Here is an 8175-nt window from a genome sequence, read left to right on the forward strand (position 1 = left end):
ACAGACACACAGACAGACAGACGGACATGGCTAAATCGTCTACGCTGATCAAGAAAATATATACTTTGTTGGGTCTGACATGAGTATTTCGAGGGGTTACAAACGAAATGACATAGTATGGTGAAGGGTATAAAAACGAACATAATTAATGTAGACAACTCTCTCTTTCATAGGCTTAATAAAATAAATTTCTCTTAATTCTTCCATCACTATCAACAATGTTGCGAGAGAGTATATGTTCAAATTTACGCAACCGTTTAGCGGCAATTCTCTCTCTCTCTCTTATTCCTATATCAGCAACTTTGTTGGAGAAAAGGGAAAATGCGTATCTCTTTTCTCTCTCTCAACAACACGTGAGAGAAGGAGCATTACTTGAAAATATTTGTATTCTCTCTGCAGCATCCTTTCGGTAAATTGGCAACATAACCTAACCCAACCAAAATATAGTGAACAAAATACATTGACTTTATTCATTCATCCTGGCTGTCTGGCTGACTTGCTATATGAATAGCTGGCGGGTAGGCTTGCTGAGGACGCCTTACTGGTGAGTGAGGTAAGTCAGTGAGTGAGTGAGTGAGTGAGTGTCCATGTATGAAGGGTAATTTCATTATCAAACGCAGATGTTTTTCATTTTCTTTTTCAATTTTCCTTTTACACCAATTGCTGTTGCCATTCCTATTAGCATAGTTATGTGAGTACTTGTCTCGGAAATGGGGTCGATTTTCGGTGGAATGACAAGCGGGGACTGGAAATTGTTTCTAATATTTTACCAGAGTCATGCTATGTTCTGGCCTGTTAACGCACTTAGCCTAATTTTTTTTATCAAATATTATGAAATGACTGTTTGAACTGCTAGCCAAAGCCACTTCTATGTGTCGCTATTGTTTTTATTATTCTGCGGGAGAGGGGAGTTTAAATTAATGTGATGATGAACAACTGATTGTTATTTCCATCAACTTATGGTGGACCACTTTAAAATTTATGGTCATCATGGTAATGTCTATTTTTTATATTTCAAATTATATTGGAATTTATTATTCAAATAAATTTTTCCTGCTCTTCATGACCCACAAATTCATTACATGAGCTAGTGTATTTTTTTCCTTAAAATCAAAAACACAAATAGGATTTGCCGCTAATCAATCAAAAACACTGCCATCAAATGAAGTTTATGGACATGCCAAAGTAACACTTCAAATGAATAAAACTTGAGGTCAGCAGCAGATTGCCATCATCAGTCGCATTCAATACCAAATCTAAATTGAATTGTGGCCATGTAGATTTTTGGTATTCCAAAAAAAAAAAAAACGCCAAAAATAATGCTGGTGATCTGTTTACTTTGCCTGGGAAATATGAATCGAGAATAGAGAATCAAAATGAAATGAATTGTAATAAATTAAATTTGAAGTGGTTGGTGGGTGGCGGTTCTAATTTAGAATTCGTTTCACAGAAATTATATAAATTTGCCGATTGTTGAATATTACAAATTTGAAACATATACTCGATATTCGACAATAAAATAAAATTTGCCAGCAAAAATATGTAATTTAAATAAATTTTGGGTGGTTTTTTTTTCATTATTTAATTTCAATGGCTGTACAACTGTATATCAGCAAATGGTAATTTGTTGGGCAAGTTTGGCAAAATATGTTTTATAAAGGATGTATTAAACAAAACGCAGAAACGGATACAAAGCCGTATTTTTATTTAATTCTCAAAAATATTTGGAAAAATGTTTAGAATTAGATAAAACTCAAAATGGGCGTTCACAATTATATAAGGGTAACTGTTGACACTACTGGTCTGTTTTCGTATATCAAGAGATGAGTGATTGGGTCACTCATTGACTGACTCATCATCAATCAACGCCCCGATAAAAAGGCCTTGGTTAGAAACTTAAGCTTAGATGAGGTCCGAACTTGTTCGTCCTATACGGGTACAAAAGTAATAAAAGGTACAAATTATTGCCACGCCAATATTTTTACAAAATTCGTACCAGAAGGATAAGTACTAAAAGCTACTAAATATGGAATATTTGAACACAAAAGGCACTAAATGGTACTAAATTTTGTCGATAGTGTAGGATAAAAGCTAGATTGTGTACAGGGTTAGATGAAAAAACTGCAACCAACTTCAGACTGCTGTCATTTCTAAGCCACTTGTCCGACAGCTCACTATATTCTTTACAACATTTTGGTGAGAATTTTCCAGAAAAAAAAAAAAATATTCGTGATGGCATTCAAGCGTGATAGTGTGATTTCTTTATATTTGGCTGGAAAACCACAAGTGGCTATCGTTAGAGCACTCCAGAATTCAAATGTGAATAAATCTTTTGTGTCTCGTACCATCGCTCGCTTCGCTGGTAGCGTAGCCCGACGTCAAGATAACAACAACATCAGCAGAAATGGTTCGAAAAGTAAAGAAACGATGCTATCGAAACCCGCGTCGCAGTGGCCGAATAATGGCTCGTGAGCTGAACATATCGGAATATTCCATTCGGCAAATATTGAAAAATGAGCTCGGGATAAAGCCATTGAAATTCAAAAAAGTGCAAGAACTTACACAACAACAGAAAGAAAATAGACTCAAAAGAGCTTCGCTTGGCCGAAAGTGGTAAACTGCCGAATTTGATTTTCTCCGATATACACACAAAATGATCGACCGTGGCATCAGAATAAATGCCGTATATTATCGCGTAAATAATCTGGAGAGTGTATTAAAGGACACGCAAACATTTTGGCCGCAGACTTTGGACTTTCCAACAGAACTCAGCTCCATTGCACTCAACACGCGCCACCCAAAATGGTTACTAAATCAGGTTCCTCGCTTCATTTCCAGCGCACAATGGCCAAGAAAATCTCCGGATACCGGACTATTGTGTCTGGAGTATTTTGGCAAGCAAGGTTTGCACTAAAAAATACCAAAGTGTCGATCACCTCAAGCAAGCGCTTCCCCGGGAATGGGCCAAAATATCGCAGAGTAACATTCGGGCAGTAACATAAGGGTCACCATTATTTGTGTATAAGGGTCACTGTGGATGTGTAGAATTTAGACCAAGGGATCCAAAAGTTTTGCGACGCATCAGTCGATTTTGCCGACAGATGTATAAACTCAGCCAATGTTCGATAAATTTATATATATGTTGATTTCTGTTATGATTATTCAAAGTGACCCCAGGTCTCTTTGGGCCAAATCCGTTTCAGAACATTTGGAGTCGATCTAGCGACGTCCGTCTGGCTGGCTGGTGCGCACGTTCCACAAAAAGGTCGAAATTTTCAAAAAGTATATTTTTTGCACAGAAAGGCAAAAGATAATCCGATTTTGCTCCAACTTTGAAAATCCTAATATTTGCATCAGTGCTAGGTCAGGTGTGAAAATGGGTAATATCGGTTTACTCCATCAAGTACCTCCCCCACAAAGGGTCAAAATTTTGAATAATTACAACTCTTATAGAATATGATGTAAGTGTCCTATTGTCTTCAAATTTCACACATCCCAATTTTTATATTAACCCAAGGTCTGGTGTTAAGATAGGCAAAATCGGTCCACTCCCCCACAAAAGGTCGAAATATTGAAAAAATATAATATTTTTTACAGAATTTGCTCTATCCTAGCAAATCCTAATTTTTGCGTCAGTTCTAAGTCAGATTCAAAAATGGATAACATCGTTCCACTCCATCAAGTGCCTCTCCCACAAAGGGTTAAAATTTTGAATATATATAATTCTTATAAAATATGATGTAAGAGTCCGATTGTCTACAAACTTCACACATCCTACTATTTTTATGAACCCAGGATCTGGTAGAAAGACGGAATATATCGGTCCACTCCTTCTGGTACCTCCCCCACAAAAGGTCGAAATTTTGAATATCCATTAAGCTCAAAACACGCCGATTCCATTTACACTTGGCACATCTGAATATTTCTATCTACACAGGATCTGTTATAAAGACGGTAGTTATCGGGTCATTCCTTCTGGTACCCCCCCACAAAGAGTCGAAGTTTTGAATAACCAAAACGTTTATAAAATCCGAAATGAGCATCAGGTTCTCTTTATATTTCACACATACAAACATTTTTGCTAACACAAGATCTGTTTTGAAGATGGGATATTATATCGATTCTCTCTCTCTCTCTGATTTCTCCCCCACATAGGCTCAAAATTTTGAATATCCATTCCAGACTTGGTACATCTCAATATTTCCATCTACACAAGATCTGATACAAAGTCTTTTGCTAGTTTCCCCACATAGGGTTCAAGATAAGAAAAACAAAAAAATCTTCTCAAATTTCACACATACAAAAATTTTTGGTAATACAAGATCTGTTGTTAAGATGCTATATATCTGCGAACCCCATTTGGTATCTAACCCACAAAGGGGCACAATTTTCAATACTTTTATCTGTCATAAATTGCGAAACAACTCAGCAATTCTTTACAACTAGCTATATGTAAATATATGTCTCTCAGCCAGAATCCTGAGATGAATATGGAATTTATGATTTTCCATAAATTGGATATAAATGTTCGATTTTCTTATAATTTTGGCTATACCAATATTATACTTCGGTCGACTATATCTGGTACCTCACGCACATGTTAACATTATCTAAAAATTATCACATATCTCATGTAAAGTGAAGGAAGTTACCAATATAGTCCAAACCTGGCTAGTCGAAATATTTATATCATATTTATTTAGGTTCGATATGATATAGGCAATATTGGTCTAATCTTTAAAAACCCGCTCCATGGAGGGTTAAGAGTTGCAATAATCATAACAAAAGTCAGAATTTGTTGAAATAATCGAACATTGGCTGAGGGCATCCATCTGTCGGCACAACCGACCGATATTTTTTTACTTGTTTTTATTTTTAGAAAAATATTAAAAAATTAGGATTATATCACTTTTGATTTTTGAATAGATACTCTTGAAAAATTCACAAATAATGTACCTGGTGCTTCTATAGATCTCTTTACACCACTCAACTCACTATTTATATCTCAACCATAACCTCATACCACTCAACTCAAATGCGCCGAATAAATAATTGCTGCTATTATATCACATCTTGACTCTGACTGAATATTCATCAGGATGAGCAACAACAACAACGACAAACAAGTTCAAGTAATTACAATTATTCAATTTTAATTAAACATGAAATTCGCCGAAAAATAATATCATTTCAAAGCGTATTAGCTTGCATAACATGGCGTTATTAATAATTTACTCAAACGACAACAACAACAATCGCAGCAACACCAACAACAAAAGCATGCGTCACATTGACACCCGCCACAAAGTGAAATGTTCAATTCATAGGAAATCGAAAATTTAAAATGTTGTTTTTTGCGAGTTGCTCTAAATGAACAAACGAGAGTATGAGGTTTCAAATAACTTATTTTTAATTGAGGTAATCAATGATTAGATAATTAATTGGACTTTTAATTTTATTGCTTAGTTTAAAAATTAAATGTTATATTAAAATTAAAAAAGAAAATGTTAAGTTTATGCATGGGTGAAAATTTTGGGTGAAGTCTTCAAAACAGCTCACATGGGGATACTTAAACACTAAGCAGACAGACTATTAAATATGGAAGTCGATGCTATCCGTTTTAGTCTGAGTCACAGTTACCACAAAATCACCTATTGCAATTTTTTTAAAATTGTATCTCAATTTTCTCCAAGGGCCTCCAAGGCCTTGGTTGTAATGTTAAGAATATTTATCCTGGAAATTTTTAGGAATATTTTCTATAATCTTGGGGTTTTAAAGAATATTTCCACGATGACTATCAGAGATTTATGAGGGTATTTTCTCAAGGAATTTTCAGGCCATAATCGTGGATTTTTAAAGAATATTTCCACGATGACTAATGAGGTCAAAATCGTGGATTTTTAAAGAATATTTTCACGATGACCATTGAGGTCAAAATCGTGGATTTTTAAAGAATATTTCCACGATAACCATTGAGGTCAAAATCGTGGATTTTTAAAGAATATTTCCACAATGACCATTGAGGTCAAAATCGTGGATTTTTAAAGAATATTTCCACGATGACCATTGAGGTCAAAATCGTGGATTTTTAAAGAATATTTCCACGATGACCATTGAGGTCAAAATCGTGGATTTTTAAAAAATATTTCCACGATGACCATTGAGGTCAAAATCGTGGATTTTTAAAGAATATTTCCACGATGACCATTGAGGTCAAAATCGTTGATTTTTAAAGAATATTTCCACGATGACCATTGAGGTCAAAATCGTGGATTTTTAAAGAATATTTCCACGATGACCATTGAGGTCAAAATCGTGGATTTTTAAAGAATATTTCCACGATGACCATTGAGGTCAAAATCGTGGATTTTTAAAGAATATTTCCACAATGACAATTGAGGTCAAAATCGTGGATTTTTAAAAAATATTTCCACGATGACCATTGAGGTCAAAATTGTGGATTTTTAAAGAATATTTCCAAGATGACCATTGAGGTCAAAATTGTGGATTTTTAAAGAATATTTCCACGATGACCGTTGAGGTCAAAATCGTGGATTTTTAAAGAATATTTTCACGATAACCGTTGAGGTCAAAATCGTGGATTTTTAAAGAATATTTCCACAATGACTATTGAGGTCAAAATCGTGGATTTTTAAAGAATATTTCCACGATGACCATTGAGGTCAAAATCGTGGATTTTTAAAGAATATTTCGACGATGACCATTGAGGTCAAAATCGTGGATTTTTAAAGAATATTTCCACAATGACCATTGAGGTCAAAATCGTGGATTTTTAAAGAATATTTTCACGATGACCGTTGAGGTCAAAATCGTGGATTTTTAAAGAATATTTTCACAATGACCATTGAGGTCAAAATCGTGGATTTTTAAAGAATATTTCCACAATGACCATTGAGGTCAATATCGTGGATTTTTAAAGAATATTTCCACAATGACCATTGAGGTCAAAATCGTGGATTTTTAAAGAATATTTCCACGATGAGTATTGAGGTCAAAATCGTGGATTTTTAAAGAATATTTCCACGATGACCATTGAGGTCAAAATCGTGGATTTTTAAAGAATATTTCCACGAAGACCATTGAGGTCAAAATCGTGGATTTTTAAAGAATATTTCCACGATGACCATTGAGGTCAAACTCGTGGATTTTTAAAGAATATTTCCAAGATGACCATTGAGGTCAAAATCGTGGATTTTTAAAGAATATTTCCATGATGACCATTGAGGTCAAAATCGTGGATTTTTAAAGAATATTTCCACGATGACCATTGAGGTCAAAATCGTGGATTTTTAAAGAATATTTCCACAATGACAATTGAGGTCAAAATCGTGGATTTTTAAAAAATATTTCCACGATGACCATTGAGGTCAAAATTGTGGATTTTTAAAGAATATTTCCAAGATGACCATTGAGGTCAAAATTGTGGATTTTTAAAGAATATTTCCACGATGACCGTTGAGGTCAAAATCGTGGATTTTTAAAGAATATTTTCACGATGACCATTGAGGTCAAAATCGTGGATTTTTAAAGAATATTTCCACGATGACCATTGAGGTCAAAATCGTGGATTTTTAAAGAATATTTCCACGATGACCATTGAGGTCAAAATCGTGGATTTTTAAAGAATATTTCCACGATGACCATTGAGGTCAAAATCGTGGATTTTTAAAGAATATTTCCACGATGGCCATTGAGGTCAAATCGTGGATTTTTAAAGAATATTTCCACAATGACAATTGAGGTCAAAATCGTGGATTTTAAAGAATATTTCCACAATGACCATTGAAGTCAAAATCGTGGATTTTTAAAGAATATTTCCACAATGACCATTGAGGTCAAAATCGTGGATTTTTAAAGAATATTTCCACAATGACCATTGAGGTCAAAATCGTGGATTTTTAAAGAATATTTCCACAATGACCATTGAGGTCAAAATCGTGGATTTTTAAAGAATATTTCCACAATGACCATTGAGGTCAAAATCGTGGATTTTCAAAGAATTTTTTCCTAAGCTCAAGCCCATAATCGAGGAATTTTAAAATTGTTTTCCTCAATCTATCAAGGCCATAATCGTAGATTTTTAAAGAATTTTTTCCTAAGCTCTATCAAGCCCATAATCGAGGATTTTTAATTTTTTTTTTGCTCAAGGACTAT

Source organism: Musca domestica, unplaced genomic scaffold (assembly GCF_030504385.1).
Source record: "Musca domestica strain aabys unplaced genomic scaffold, Musca_domestica.polishedcontigs.V.1.1 63, whole genome shotgun sequence".
Classification (NCBI taxonomy): domain Eukaryota; kingdom Metazoa; phylum Arthropoda; class Insecta; order Diptera; family Muscidae; genus Musca; species Musca domestica.